The sequence below is a fragment of the Pongo pygmaeus genome, chromosome 3 (genome assembly GCF_028885625.2).
Source record: "Pongo pygmaeus isolate AG05252 chromosome 3, NHGRI_mPonPyg2-v2.0_pri, whole genome shotgun sequence".
Taxonomy (NCBI): Eukaryota; Metazoa; Chordata; class Mammalia; order Primates; family Hominidae; genus Pongo; species Pongo pygmaeus.
In genome coordinates, this window is record NC_072376.2 from 61,737,575 (window position 1) to 61,754,222 (window position 16,648).

Here is a 16,648-nt window from a genome sequence, read left to right on the forward strand (position 1 = left end):
TATTCCAATCATATTTCAGTAGACACAAAATTTTTTCCAAATATGACAGTAAAACCAGTGTCTCCCCTAAAGTGAGCTCCATACACATTTATTTGGCCTCTTTGTGATTACATTGGGATAAATGAGTGTTATGCAGGTTCCAGTATAGTTTTCCACTGCTCCATCTGCTGGATATGTCTACATCTCCTGCACCAAAGTGGTAACCTCTGAAAAGTAACATGAACTAATTCAGCAGGTGGCTTCAAAAGGCTCAAGCACGTTGCTTGGAAACTTACTATGACTTCTAAATTTTCGTTTCACTAAAAACTTCCTACTTCACCGTAAGAAAAAAAAAAATAATAATGAACCTATAACTATTACTAAAATAGTATGGCACGGAAGATACGTTTCCCAGTAGGTGATACGTTACAAACAAGAAGGCACTGGGCAATTCATTGCAGGTTTGCACACCGCTCCGATCTTACTGATTTTGGCATTTATCTAAGAGGTTTCAGAGTCGTTCACCTAATCTAGAAATGGAAATCGTATGCATAAAAGTTTTAAAGAGATTTTTAAGCGTGTCTGTTATTAAGCACATAAATATCACAAAAGGAAATCATGCCTCTCCAAACACGATTTACCAAGGATCTGGGAGCCCTTAGCATTTTCCCCCGCAGCGTCTTTGCAGGCAGCTCCCGAGTTGCGCTCTCCGACGAGGCAGCCCCACTTTTCCTCCTTCTCCCAGTCACAGAGGGGACAACGTGCAGCTGCCGCCACCGGCCAGGCCTCTGTCACCGCTGCCGCCGCCGCCGCTGCTTCAAAACCATAGTTGCTACTGCAGAGAAAGGGTTACTCCTCTCTTGGAGTCAAGTGGCTGCAAACTTCACCTGCTTTTCATGTACCTTCTCCTGCAAACTTGTACGTCCTTCCGTGCAGAAGGAGCAAGGAAAACCATTACCAGCATCACAGGGAACATCATAATGAAGGACACCCCCGGAAGGCAAGACCTGCGAGTTATTCCGAAATGCGATCTTAATCCAGATGGGAACCACCGCTGCCAGCAGATCCTCCCCCCCGCCCCACCCTCCTCTCGGTTCCCATCAGCGACCGGAGCCCACGCTGCCAGGGAGGGCGGCTGCAGCAGCCGCTGGCATGTGCGAGGTGGAGGTAAAGTTTGACAAATGATGACCACTCTGGGAAGGTGAAGAATCTAGGCAGCCAAAAATCCGCGCGGGGTGTGCTAGGGAAGAAGGCGCGCCGGGAAGCGCCACGTACCTTGCTGGGGTGCCAGGTGTGGAGGCTGAGGAGAGAGTCGGTGGAGGTGGCGGGGCGAGAGTCCAGCCCTGGCCGCGGGCTCCCTCCCGGGGCGAGCGGAGCCGCCGCCGCCGTGCCCGGGCGCAGGGCCGAGCGGCCGCCGCCGTGCCCGGGCGCAGGGCCGAGCGGCCGCCGCCGTGCCCGGGCGCAGGGCCGAGCGGCCGCCGCCGTGCCCGGGCGCAGGGCCGAGCGGCCGCCGCCGTGCCCGGGCGCAGGGCCGAGCGGCCGCCGCCGTGCCCGGGCGCAGGGCCGAGCGGCCGCCGCCGTGCCCGGGCGCAGGGCCGAGCGGCCGCCGCCGTGCCCGGGCGCAGGGCCGAGCGGCCGCCGCCGTGCCCGGGCGCAGGGCCGAGCGGCCGCCGCCGTGCCCGGGCGCAGGGCCGAGCGGCCGCCGCCTCGGCAAAGGCGCTGGCAACGCCACTCACTTGGCCCGGGGAAGTTGGGCAGCCTCCGCCGCGGCCTCGGCACCCGGCGAGAGCAACACTTTTAGTTTGGACTTTCCAGCTCCAGTCCAGGCAAATCCACACTCACGCACACACGCGCGCACGCGGACAGCCTCTCAGAGGCGCGCGAGCCGGCCTCGGTGGCTCTCTGGTCGCGTCTTGCTCTCTCCCTCGCTCTTACTGGCGCGGAGGTTATTGTTTTATTTATTTATTTCCTCCTCCCGGGTCCATCCCCCCTCCCCGCGCCTCCTTCTCCGGCTTCCCCCCCCCCCCCCCCCCCCCCCCCGCCTCCGCCGCCGCCGCCGCCGCCTCCGCCTCCGCCTCCTCCGCCTCCGCCTCCGCCTCCTCCTCTTCCTCCTCCGCCTCCTCCTCCTCCTCCTCCTCGGTCTGCGGGACCGGCGGCGGCGGTAGCTCCAGCTGCAGCGTGGCGGGGCTGAGCGGCGGGACCCGGCGGGGGCGCACCAGGTGGGGGCGCTCCGGGTCGGGGCGCTCCGGGCGGGGGCGCGGGGCCGGGCGGGCGGGGGCGCGGGGCCGGGCGGGCGGGGGCGCGGGGCCGGGCGGGCGGGGGCGCGGGGCCGGGCGGGCGGGGGCGCGGGGCCGGGCGGGCGGGGGCGCCGGGGCTGCCTCCTTGGCTGGGGTGAGGGAATGTGGGGGAGGCGAGGGGAGGACGCTGCCGCCTGCCGCACTGTGCTGTGCCGGGGGCACCCAGCCGGGTGCTGCCGGGGAGAAGCGGGGCGAACCCCGCGCCGCAGCCGAGGAACTGCGCGAGGGGCGGCCGGCTCGGCGCGCCCGGACCCGGCTCCCTCTTCCGCCGGCCAGGCGAGAAGGCTCAGTCGCCTCCTAGCCACCGCCACCCCGCTTCTTTTCCTGCTCTCCCCGGGGGCTCTCCACAGCCCCTCGGGGACGCTCGGACGCGCGCCGCCACCGTTTATCCACGGAAGACAGGGGTTTGCATTTGTGAATGGTTGTTTCAGCGCTACGCGGTTAGGCTGCCTCCACTTTCTAGCCGCCGCTGCCCCGACTCTCGGGAAAGGTGCAGCCACCGCCGGGTGGGGCGGGCTCAGGCCTCCGGGGCAATGAAGTGGGAGTCTGCGGACCACGGCCCCCGGCGCGAGTTGGGGTGCCTACGTGACACTCCAGACCCACCTACAAGAGCCAGGGCGGCAGTGGCTCTGCTGCTACCATTCTCCCCCAAAATGAGCTCTAAAAGGGCAGTTGACCGCTGTTGCCACGGTCTTTCAGTCACGGCCTACCGGGCTCCTAAACCTGCGGGAGACGCGACCTGAAAGCCGGCCGCCCTCCCCCACCCCAGTTACCCAAAGGCCGGGCTGGAAAGAGCCCGGGGCAGAGACCCGGAGACCGGTGGGCGGCTCTCTGCTGCCTGCCCCGCTTCCCAGCGGCTTCTCCAACGCCAACCCTTCCAGGCTTCCCGTTAGGTAAACCTGTTCTGGCTTTTTTTTTTTTTTTTTTTTGTCCTTTGGTTTGCTATTTATTTTTAGGAATTCATGATTTCAGTCACGAAAGGGGGAAAACTTAAAAGGAAGTAAGTCTACAATATCTGCATAAATACAGCCAGTTAACTAAGCAGCATCACAAAGGCTGCAATGTAAATCTCACGCCTTGGATTTGGAGGCAGGTTGCTTTCCTCAGCGTTTTGCCCGCCGAAGTCCTCACAGCCTTGGACTGCATTGTACAAGGTGTATAGATACAGGAAGATGGTGACACTGGAGTGCTTGCCCTGATCCGTCACAGTATGCTTATGTATGTAAACGGTGCTTTCCTTTCTATCCAAACCTTCCAATTTCCCTGAAATTTATTCATTAGATATGCATTTCTTAGTCTTCTGGATCTTTTCTCAGAAATCCACCGTTAGGGGTACAAATACTACTTAAGGAGCCGGTTTTACATACTTTACATTTTCCTCGACATCCCGAGTAAGCCCCCCAGAGGTCAGACGGGGAACAGGTGAGGTCAGAAAATGGGAGAAGGTGGAAAAAAAAATGTTTATCTTTTAGGTGGAAAAACAATGTTTATCTTTTCAGCATGTTCTAGTTCTCTTGCCCCAGCATAATAATGTGTACTTGCCATTTTCAAAGAAAGGAAACAGGAAATGCCCATTTCTGGACCTGTAACTACTCCCGTACTCATGAAACACCGGCTTATTACTGAGAAAAACGGCCACCCATAATTCAATTTAAGACCTTTATTGAATGGAGGAATCTAGAGATAATACCCAAAAGGCAGTAAAGTGCCTTACTGGTCAGCTGAGTGGCGGACATGAAGATGTGCCCGTCTCTGATGACATCTGTGCCAGTGAGATAGTAAGAGTTTCACTCAAAATCTGAAAGAACCACGTGCACTTTTAAAGCCAAAGCTTTGGAAGCACATGTATTTCTCCAGAATTATTGTCCCCTGCTCCAGAGGTAGGCAGCCTCTAACATAGGGAAGTACCTATCTGATAATGATAGCTTCGATTATGTTTTACATAGAACGTTTTCTGTATACACACACACATATACACGCACACACACACATATGTGAATCTAACACACATACACATATGCATGCACACATACATACATACGTATCTAACACACATACATACATACACACATATACAGGCACACACACATATATACATATGTATCTAACATATATATGTACATGTCTATATATACACACACACATACACACACGTATTCCCCACCCCACCACCATAGTTTGAACAACTCTTAAAACAGCATACTTTTTCTAATTTTCTCTTAGGGAATGCAACTGTTCTCCTTGTCCCTCCTCCCCATTTCCCCACAGACTTGCACCCAATATGCTTCTCTTCTCCAGTGTCCAGAGGTAGCAGTGTTCACTGAGTTTTGCAATCCACATTATGATGGCTGTATTCACTCTTACTAGAGAAACACACATTTGATGCTGGGAATGATACTGACTCTAGATGCAGCAAACATCATTGTCACAGTTATTAGATGGAGAAAAGATGAAACCAGGAATTGATTTCATCATCATAGTAAAGAACTGACTATTGTATAATGTCTATTTTCTGGAAACATCATCTGTTTCAATGATTGTGTTTATGTTTGTACCCACAGCCTAAGGCTTGATTCATAGAAATTTAAAAATATGTGTAGGATGAATTAAAATTACGAATACATAAACAGGGTGGATAGCCTATTTCTTTGTTAAGGTCACTGAATCAGAAGGAAAATGATATTAAACATAGGTAGTTAAGGGATAACTTAATGTTTTCAGAGGTTATTGTCAGAAATACCAAAAATATACTATCTTTATGTAGAATATAAAAATGTATAACTGCACCGAATTGATTAAATTTATTTAAAAATATGATTTAATTTCTTACTAAAGGGATAGAAAATAAAAGGACATAGAAAGGTTCTGCAGGGGACAGAGGGATGAAAGTTGTGACTGTAAGGGAAGGAAGCTGCAATGCTGGTAGAGGAGGGGCACGATAAGAAGATAAGAAACATGGAGAGAAAGAAAAGTATGAGAATCCCTTGATTTCTGGCCAAGAACATCAGCAGTCATCAGAAAATCCCTCTTAAACCCTGCTTAATATCCTGAATTTGTGAAAATTTGCCTAAACAGTTAAGTTGTTTGTGTTACCACTGATAGAGCTACGTCATACAGGAGAGTGAAACCAAACCAATAATTCTCACTTCCACAGTCAAGAACTTCACTTTTCCCACTTTTTCATAAAAGGCACACTGAGTCATGAATGTATATGGTACAATAATTTTAGTTCAATTTTTTAAAATTTATGAATGCATGTTGGCAAGTCACATAACTCCATCTTGTCCAGAGTCCCTACTTGTAATTTGCAACCGGTGATCTATTTATTTGTGTTTTCGTGTACATATGTATGTGTATGCAGACATACTATCAACATCTAACCGAAGGCACTGCAGTGTGTACATCTAGGTTACACATATGGAAACTGAAGCTCAAAAATAAAAATAAAAAATCTGTATTATTTGTCCCTGCTGGTAAAAAATATGTAAGCATTGCAATTTTGAATACCTAGGGTTAATACTAAACCATTTGCACGTTAGAAAATGACTACCAAAAAAAAAAATCATTTAAAAAGGTGTTCTTGGCTGGGCACGGTGGCTCAAGCCTGTAATCCCAACACTTTGGGAGGCTGAGGAGGGCGAATCACGAGATCAGGAGATTGAGATCATTCTGGCTAACACGGTGAAACCCCGTCTCTACTAAAAATACAAAAAAAATTAGCTGGTCCTGGTGGCCGGCGCCTGTAGTCCCAGTTACTCGGGTTGCAGTGAGCCGAGATCACGCCACTGCAGTCCAGCCTGGGGGACAGAGTGAGACTCCGTCTCAAAAACAAACAAACAAAAAACAAAACAAAAAAATGATGTTCTTGATCTGTAATGTGTTTCGTCTCTTGCTTCTCCAAATTCTTCAGCATTTATCATTATGGTGAATCTAAAAAAAAAATCACTAACATAATATACTCATTTTTGATACATATTTGCACTTTATAAAACATAGATTTTCTAACTCTCCTATGTTCACTTTGCTTGTTAGAGTATACCCTCCACCACCATCCCCATCTCAGCTTTTTTTTTTTCCTACATCTGACATATCCAGTATGTACGTTCAGGACATTGGAACAAAGACAGGAAGACTTTAGACAAGCTCTTCAATTATATCTGAAGTCAGGGAGAAAGAAGGGCAGTAGATTAGCTGTTAGGGAATTTAAGGTTGTAGAAATTCTGGGCAGTGAAAAAGTTAATTTGCCAGAGGGACAGCACCATTTTCCTTTATCTGTGTGAAGACAAATAGAATCTGTGTGCCAAGTGTGACTGTCACCAATCTCTTCCTTCCTATCCCACGAAAGGGCCTCATTTGATTCTTTCTTATTTTCTTCCTTCCAATGCAGGATCCTTGCAAATCCTGTTCCCTGTGCTAAGACCGCACCAATTTCCTCCACTATTCAGCTAAGGTAACTCTTATTCATCTCCAAGCTCCAGGTAAAGGCATATCGTAAGATAACAAACACTTCCGTGATTGGTTCTGGGACCCTATATTCGTTTTCATGACACTTACAGTTTTCCAATAGATTATACCAGACTACTTGTAATTCCATAGGTCTGAGATATTGTATTTAATGGGTATATTTTCTCCAGCACTGGAATATTTCCATGAGGGGATTTTTGATTGTATCTTCAGCATTCAGGGCAGTGCCTGACACAGAGTAGTTGTCAAAAGTACATACTTGTTAAATGAATATAGGAAGGAAAAATCAATACATTTCAGGCAGGCTGTATTCTGGATAGTGGAATGCTAGACAATTGGGATATGGTAGCATTAAAAAAAAAAGACAAACTACTTAATTTTATCCAAGTTGATTCTTTCTTCACCATTATTATGAAAACCCTTGGTGTTTTTTGAAGATCTATGGTCTATGAAGCTACTGTCAAGGTAAGAAGAGAGACTTTGTGCTGTATAAATTGCAACTTGTTTTTTGATAGCTGCATTTAAAAATTGGATTAGTGTGAACGTTATAGTTAGGAATATTTTGGCATTAAACATGAGTGAAAACCTTAAGTTTAAATCATTTGAGATAGCCTTGATTTTACAATTCAGGGAGTTAGTGGTATCATTTTCACTGAGGATACTACAAAAGTCCTGTACTCTCAAATGCAGTTTACACACTGATAAATTCATGAGTATTCAAACATAAAATGAAGGATCTATATACTTTGAAACGTTAGTTAATTTTTATTTTCTCTTTTTGATATGGAGTTCCTCACATGCATTTTAAATAACATATTTATCAAAATATTGTTTAAACATTATTTCTCCCTTACATGTGGTGATATTTTATTTAGCAAAAAATAAAGCCAATTTCAAAATGTTCTCCTTCGTTGATAGAGGGATCAAACATGCTAACATTAATCATGCCAAGAGCTAACCAATGTCTTTGTAAAAGGTGAAGTTTCTCAGAGCTTTTGAGATAACCTTTCAAAAAATTACTTTTAATATTTGTTTCTACTACAATAATTTTAAGACTAAGATTTTGAAAGCTGTGAAGGAGAGATGAATAGAGAAATCAAACTCGATAAAGAATTGAAATCTCACAAGTGCATCCCTGTTACCCAGAGCCCAACATAGGGTTCTCAGCTTGTAATTTAAGTACATTTTAATCTATCTTATAAAAGAACAAACACCAGGAGTTTGAGGGTGGGAAGAAGGGGAAAGAAAGAAAATAACATGTTATTTTATGCTGTATTCTATTGTCTTAGTCCACTCAGACTGCTATAATAACAAGATGCTGTAGATTGGGTAAGAAAATTATTTGTTACCATTCTAGAGGCTAAGAAGTCCAAGATCAAGACACCAGCAGATTCAGTGCCCAGGGAGGACCTGTTCCTCCTAGACAGCGCCTTTTTACTGCATCCTGACAGGGTAGAGGGAGGAAACAAGCTCCCTCAGGCCCCTTTGATAATGGCACCAATCCCTTTTAGGAGGACTCTGCCCTCATGACCTAATCATCTCAAGACTGCATTGGGGATTAGGTTTCAACTTATGAATTTGGGGCTGGGGGGGACACAAACATTCAGCTCATAGCATCTATGAGCCAAACAAACACGGAAATTTTCCAGGGCCAGGGCAAGGGTGAAGTTAGTAAAGCACTCTCAGGCAGAAACTTTAAGTGAGTTGAAGGAGAGGTAGCGCCAATAATTGAGTTGGGTAATATTTACATGCAATATTTTCTAAATTGTGGCAAAATATTCATAACATACATGTTACTGTTTTATCCATTTTAAAGTCTACAGTTCAGTGGCATTAAGTAATTCACGTTATTGTGCAACTATTACCACCATCCATCTCTAGACATTTTCATCTTCCCAAACTGAAACTCTGCATAGTTTAAACAATTTGCCCCCATTCATTCCTTCTTCTAGCCCCCAACCCCCACTATTCCACTGTATCTATGAATTTAACTACCCTAGGAAACTCATTTAAGTATAATCATATGGTATTTGTCATTTTGTGACTATCTTGTTTTCACATAGTAAAATGTCTTCAAGGTTCATCCATACTGTAGCATATATTAGAATTTCCTTTTTTTCCCCTAAGGCTGAATAATGTTTCCTTGGATGTATATACCACATTTTGTTTATCCATTTACCCACTGATGGACACTTGGATGGATTCCACATTTTGGCTATTGTGAATAATGCTGCTATGAACTTGAGTGTACAAATATTTGTTCAAGTCCCTGCTTTCAGTTTTTTTGGGTATAAACTCAAAGTGGAGTTGCTGGATCATACGGTAATTCTGTTTAATTTTTGAGGAAGCACCATACTGTTTTCTATAGAGGCTGTACTGCTTAGTGGCCCTGCTTTGCCACTAGCAGGGCACAAGAGTTCCAGTTTCTCTACATTCTCAGTGTCATTTGTTATTTTCTGTTTGATTTTAACCATTCTAAGGGGTATGAAGTGGTATCTCATTGTGGTTTTAATTTGCGTTTCTCTAATAATAGTACTGTTGAGCATCCTTTCATGTCCTTATTGGCCATTTGGATAATATCCTCTTTGGAGAAATGTCTGTTCAATTTCTTGGCCCATATTTTAATTGGGTTGTTTGTTTTTTTTGTGTGTTTGCTTTTGAGATGGAGGAGTTTTTAAATATATACTGGATATTAACCCTTTATCAGATATATGAGTTTCAAATATTTTCTCACATTTCGTGGTTGCTGTTTCACTTTATTATTAGAGTTCTTTGATGCACAAAAGTTTTTATTTTGATGTCATTCAATTTATCTATTTTTAATGCAATACATTTTTAAAAACAAGAATTAATTCAAAAACCGTGATGAACAAAACATCCAAATTTTAAATACAGATAGATCAGTATTACTGATTTTGTCTTTGCCTCAGGCTCCAATATGGCTAAGCACAGCAATGCTGTATGCATTTTCTACACTATGCATCATGAAACATAAGAAGTCCTGTGGATTCTAACACTTCTAGTATCACAAGTAGATAAATCATATAAAAAGATTCTAGAGATGTTCTGTGTTGTGCAATGAATAGCACCTGATTAATGTAAGGTCACAATTCTCTTTGTTTGCATTTTCTGTATTTTCAGGAGAGGATAAAAGGCAAAATTCAGGTCTACACTTGCAGTTTGCTTTTCTGAATAAATATGATTATTCTTGTTAGAAAGAAAATGGTCTCATCTCTTGATGAGAATTATAACTGGAAATGGTGCCCCAGGAGAGTTGCCTAAGGGTGGGGGTAGGTAGGCTGCAAAGTCAGTGAAAACCTATCTTCTGTATATTGTTGTGCCTAAAGCTTTTACTAACCCAAAGAAATCATGTTTTTATGTTATATAGGGAAATCACAAATCAAGAAGTCTGTAAATGTTCTAAAAGCTCACAGAAAGTTTCCTGTATTAATAGATTTAACACATGTCATTTAAATTTTCCAAATGTCAGCATATGGCACTCTAAAGATTCCTTCTATCTTAATCACTAGTGACTTTATGTAGATTTACCTTGCTGAACAGAGCCCAGGCATTTCACATTGTTCTACAACTGTGTACCTCTACTTTTGTCAAATGTAAACCGGAAGCTAGATGAATGTTCTTTATAGTGTTTCCTATTGTCAACACTGAGACCTTCTTTCTTAAATTGTTGGTTCAATGTTTGACTTTGTTTTGAAGCATGTATTTAAGAAAGTATTTAAAAATCATGAAGTTCATGCTTTTAACATCCTTAGAAATCAGTCCTCAAGGACCATTGCACCACTTGTCAATCTAGGGGACATTGCCATGTGACAACAAAGAGGCACCATGGAAGTTGCTTGTAAACTGCTTTTGAATTGAAGCAGTTTACTTTTTCAGTAAATGAGAACAGAGGATTTTTTTTTAATAAAATGAGATTCGATTTTTTACAGCTATCTGAGTCTTTTTAACTGCTTTCTTTAAACATGCGTAGTAAAACTTTCATGTGAATTTCATTAAGCTTCAAGGTCATTCAGGAAAAAATGATAAGCATATCAATGACAGAAGTGTTTTGCATGTAATGCAGGTGTTTGCCTATCAAATGGATTCATTAAGACAGAAGATCATTTATTCATTTTCTGTTATTACTATTATAATATTTAGAAAGAAATCTTAATATGCCATATATTCTCTCACTGTTTTTCGTAAGAGCATATCTACCATACAATAAATAAATGCCTTCATATCACTATTGTTATTTTTAATTTCAGTGAATTAGAAACAAAATAGTCTATAATTCCTTCAACTGATTTTAATTACATCTGAATGTCCAGGATTTTTCCATTAATATGGATATATATATATATATATATATATATATATATAATTGAAGGTTGGACTTTATATTGGAAAGATATTTTTACAAGTATATTAAAATTGTAGAAATTCACAATCTTCCCTTATTGTGTTTTTATAATATATATTCGAAATTTTAATTGAAACTAATGTTCACAGTGAAGAAAAACATTTGAAAAGTAAAATAATCTTAAAAGTTTTTTTATTAAATTCATCCACTTGTTAGTCCAAGAATTTAAGTTTTTACTTGATTATTTTTATGTGCTCATCTCGTGAAAAAGTATCTTTTAACAACACTTAATTATATGTATTAATATACTGTAATATTGATTAAAATTCTGTTCTACAGACGTCAATATATTGACTTTTTAAATACTTGAGAATTTCAGATATTATTTACTGGTATAATTTACTAGGGTTTCATGGTGATCATGAAAAGAGAAGACTTTCTTCGAGTAAATAAATAATTATAGTTTCAATAAATTTGTAGTATGCTGTCCACACTGTACTGTTTACAATCTATTTGTTAGTTGGTATGCCTTGCTGATGGTGGGTGTGACTATCTGTGCAATTCTGAAGATGCATGGCTAGCAGAAAAAATGTCTACATTGTAGAAAACAAAATCACTTTGTCAGAATAATGAATAATTACAAAAATTACATTTTGCATTGAAGTAATTTGATGTGATATTTTTCCAAAACAAAAGGGTAGCTACAGTAGTGTCTGGATTAGCTAGAATTCTCCAGAATAGCTGTGTATAATTAATTAAATTTTTGATTAAGAGTTAATTGGCACAGCTGTTGTTTCAATTGTTCATTAATTTTCTGTAAGTGTACAGTAGTTTCTCCCTTAGTAAATAAAGGATAGTAAACATTCTTAGCAAGATGATTTCTAGTCGAATTTGTTCATTATTTAAGCATAAATTGTTCTTGTACTGTGTCATGAAATGCTTTGAACGTTGTAAATACAAAGATGAATACATCTTAACTTCGTAACTGTTGGTATCACACATTTGGAAACCCATCAGAGATGTTGAGGATGACTGTGCTACATACAGTAGCCAAAACAGGCATTACCAACTTTTAAAAAATCATTGACAATCTCATAGGTAAAAAGGATATTTATTATAATTTAATATTAATGTATTTTATTAGCGTTAGCTTGTTCATTTTTCATCATTTAAAGTTCATTTGTGGTGCTCATATTGTGAGCTGTCATTTCATATCCATTGCTCATTTTTTGGTTATACTGTTAGTTTCTTCCTAGTAATATGTGAAAGCTTTTTATATATTAGACTTGGATTATGGTGACTTCTTTGCCTTGCGTGTTTGTTATTAAAAACCTAGTCAAACTTATCGTTGTTTTCTTTTCTGGCCTTTGAATGTTGTATTACACATAGAGAACCTTTCTTTGTCCTAACATTTTATATTATTTTCCCAAAATTCCTGTCACCTTTTGTAAGATTCATTTCTTTTATATTCAAATATTTAGTTTTTATGGTACAAGGTGGCATTAAGGATCAAACTTATTTTTTTCCCCTGGAATTTTCCCACTGGTTTGAAGTGTCCCTTAAATTATCTTATGAATTTTGCCTGCTTCTGGATTTCTGGTTGGTTAAATTGATCTGACTTTCTATACACATCCTATTATTTCCTGATTTAGTTATTATTTTATCATTTTATCAACATTAAAATTTGCTTTACTACAAAAACAAATATTGCTTCTCTTCTAATCCCAATTCCAAGTAATTTGCTTCATCTGAGCTGCTACAAGTAATGCATAACCGTCTGAAATGAGGTCTGGAATATTATGGGGATCCCAAAAGAAAACTGGCTTGAGGCAGCTTCTCCTGACAGTTGGGCAAACATGTAAAGAACTGAATCAAAGATCAAGGTCAACACCTAGTAATTTGCAGATTCTTGGCGGGGTTTATACAGCAGAGACTTTCAAAAACCCACAGGGAAGATCAGTATTGGCCCCAGGTTAGCATGTTGAGCTTCTCCTATTATCAAGAAAATAAAAAATAGTGGAACCATGGGCAGATTACTGTATCACTTGAGACTGAAGATGTACAGAGGGCACATGCAGAGCCCCTTTCGTCAGTTGTCCCAAACATGGATTGATGTCTTACCTACTTCACATCATTCTTTATTACCTTTGTGACTGCTGACCCTCAATGTAAACACAAATCCACACCTAAGCCCCCATGCCTTGAGAAAAAAAGAAAATTGCTGCATGTTTAAAAGGCCGTGTGTCAGTTTCCTATGGCTTCTGGAACAAATTACCATGAACTATATGATAAAACAACCCAATGTTATCCTTTTATGGTTCTAAAACTTAGAAGTCTGAAATGGCTCTTAGAGGGCTAAAACCAAGAAGAGAGCAGAGCTACACTTCCAGAGCCTCTAGGGTAGAATCTGTTTCCTTGCTCTTTCCAACTTCTTGATGCCACCTGCATTTTTTGACTCATGACATCCTCCTCCATTTTCAAAACCAGCCATGGAGCACCCACTAGTCTCTCTTTCTCTTTCTGTCTCTCCGTCTCTCCCTTCCACCCCAACCTCTTTGCTTCTGTTCTCACACCACCTTCTCTCCCTATGCTTCTATTTTCACATCACCATCCCTGACTAACTCTTCCTGCATCCTTCCTATAAGGAACTTTACTAATCGTCAGGCATACTCAGATGACCCAGGATCTTGAACTTAATCATATATGCAAAGTCTCTTTTGCATGTAAGGCAACATTCACAGGTTCCTGGGATTAGGATGTGGATATCTTTGGGGGACATTATTCAACCTACCATAGATAGGCCAACAAAAGAAGTTCAGTCACAAGATGCAAAACTGAAATACAGCTCATAGAGGAATGAGGTGAAAACTTCAATAAAAATAGGAGTAATTGAGGAAACGGGAGCAGTAGAAATGTACACACATACACACACACTAACACAAACATAGACTTTTTTTTTAATTAAACAACTAAGTAGAATATTTGGAAGGAAAGAAAATCACATATATTGAAAAGAGAATTATAAACAGAAAATGGAAACTATAAGCAATTGTCAAATGGAAAAAGCAAGAAATAAAAATAGTAATATCAGAAATTAAGAATTCCTTCAATAAAATATCAGTGATGTCAAAAATAGTTAATAGTAATCATTCAAACTAACAAAGAAAGATGGTAAAAGAAGGTAAAAAAATGACCTGAACAACCAAGAGCTGGGGGACAATACCAATGGTCTAATATACCATGAGTATAGTTCCAGAAGGAGTAGAAAGAGAGAATGGGACAGAAGAAATGTTTGAAGAGAAAATAGCTGAAAATTTTTGGAAAGCAATGAAAGATGTCAAATCACAGATTCATAATACTCAAAGAAGATAAATACCCCACTGTCCCACACACATATGTATTCACACCCAGATACACCAAAAGTAAACAGTAAATTTCGAATGCACTCAAAGAAAAGAGACAAAGAGGACTACAGGAGAACAAAGAGAACTAAGCATTCTCCATAGTTCCATTAGTGGTTATGAGTGACTATGCACCCATCAGAAACCCAATGCTGAAAGAAAGAATACAGAGACAAAAAGAGGACAAACTGATGATTCAGCTTATGTTAAGTTCAAAAGCAGGTAGAACTAATCTATGTTGATAGAAGTAGAAGTGTGATGTCTTTCAGGGTATTGATTTATAGCAAGCACAGGGAACTCTCAGGGGTACTGGAAGTATTTTTCTGTCCTTATTTTGTACTTGAATTTGCCCACTTTTTTTTTGTAAATTTGGATGACTTTTTCTTCTTTCAGTTTTATATATTTTGTATGTTAGTCTTTTACAAAATTATGTATTGAAATATAGTCTTCAACTTATTCTTGTAACTCTTTTAAACTTTTTTCAATGTATAGTGATTCTTAATATTAAGAAAGCTCTGTTTATCGTATTACATTTTTTCACCTTAAATTTAAGAGGTATAAAATAAGTAAATTGTGTAAATAAGATATGACTGAATTAAAATTGAATAAATGTAAAAGGGAAAAAAGCCTAAGAAATATCAAGATCTCAATTTAAATAAAAAGAAGAAAAATTAATACACACTTTAAATTCTAATTGTAATCTAAATAGTCTGTTTCAAATTGACACAGTAAGCTGTTGAATTTGTGTTGAAGAGTAAATATCTAGTATTAACAATGTAATTTATGCAAACAGAAGACTGTTGAGCAGAGATATGCCTTACCATATGTGAAAAAAATGCAAACCCCAGTAATCATGTCACTATGCTGTTGGCATAGACTTAGCCAAAGGTGAGTGGAGAGAACAGAGTTCAGAAACAGATTTCAGAATCAATAAATTTCAATACGTGAAAAAGAAGGTATTGCAATTCGGCAGGAAATTATTGGCTAATTTAATACTTGTGGCTGGCACAAGTGACTATTTGTTTGAAAGAAATTTATATAAAAGCCTACTCTACATCATATGAAAACATATTGCAGGTAAATTAAGCATTTCAATATAAAATAAAATCGCAGAAATGTTGGGAAATTTTAGGAGACCAAACAAATAAACTAGAGATTAGGGAATCTCTTAAAACATGTTAGGAAGGCCTGGCGCCATGGCTTACACCTGTAATCCCAGCACTTTGAGAGGCCCAGGTGGGTGGATCACGAGGTCAGGAGATCAAGATTATCCTGGCTAACATGGTGAAACCCCGTCTCTACTAAAAATACAAAAAGTTAGCTGGGCATGGTGGCAGGTGCCTGTAGTCCCAGCTACTCAGGAGGCTGAGGCAGAAGAATGGTGTGAACCCGGGAGGCGGAGCTTGCAGTGAGCTGAGATCATGTCACTGCACTCTAGCCTGGTTCCAGAGCAAGGCTCCGTCTCAAAAAAAAAAAAAAAAAAAAAAAAAAAAAGGAAAATTGTTGGCTATAATGAAACTATCAAAATTTTGTTCTATTAAACATAAAATTATAGGCAAGACACATTATAAGTATAGTCAAAGGAAAACTATAGATTGGGAAAGTATTTACAATGCACATACTTGACATATGTACGATATTTATATTATCTCTCATATTCATTAGTGCTACCTTATTTCATGACATGATTTCAGTGGATATAAATTACATTGTGTTTTATGTAACCCCTAGAGACTGTAATGTGAATAGAAGCAGGGTTAGGCTCACAGGAGTTGTTCACTACCACAACCCTACTGCAAAGAGTTCCTACATGTTCATATGAGAAAGAAAGCCTTATAGAAAAGTTTGCAGAGGGTCTTTGACAGATCACATATGGAAGAGACAACCAAATACACACTAAACACAAAAATATTGTGGGACTCATTAGTAGACATTTTTTAATTGTATTAAAAGAATAACAGGGTAACTCTGTACAGGTTACCAAAAATAAAATAATAATCAGAACTGGCACCAATAGGTACAAAGGGTGAACGCACACATGTGTACATAACTGGTGAAAGATGATTTCGTAGAGCTTTTTTTGGAATATAATATGGCAATTTTATTTGATATTTATATCATATATATATGTTTATATCACAAAC

At 40.5% G+C, this 16,648-nt stretch overlaps 1 long non-coding RNA gene across 28 annotated transcripts in view; it reads left to right on the forward strand.

Annotated features, from left to right (window-relative positions):
• Positions 1 to 985: 985 nt before the first annotated feature.
• LOC129034775 (uncharacterized) overlaps positions 986 to 16,648 on the forward strand; it is a 136,780-nt gene continuing 121,117 nt past the window's right edge. For 13 of the 28 annotated variants that reach the window (XR_010126297.1, XR_010126308.1, XR_010126313.1 and 10 more), the window contains exons 1-2: positions 2,392 to 3,494; positions 6,664 to 6,726. This is a non-coding gene — a long non-coding RNA (uncharacterized LOC129034775). Of the gene's footprint in view, positions 1,147 to 1,800; positions 1,925 to 2,099; positions 2,199 to 2,391; positions 6,755 to 16,648 lie in introns of those variants that run through there. The other 15 variants (XR_010126290.1, XR_010126288.1, XR_010126289.1 and 12 more) reach the window with 13 other exon arrangements.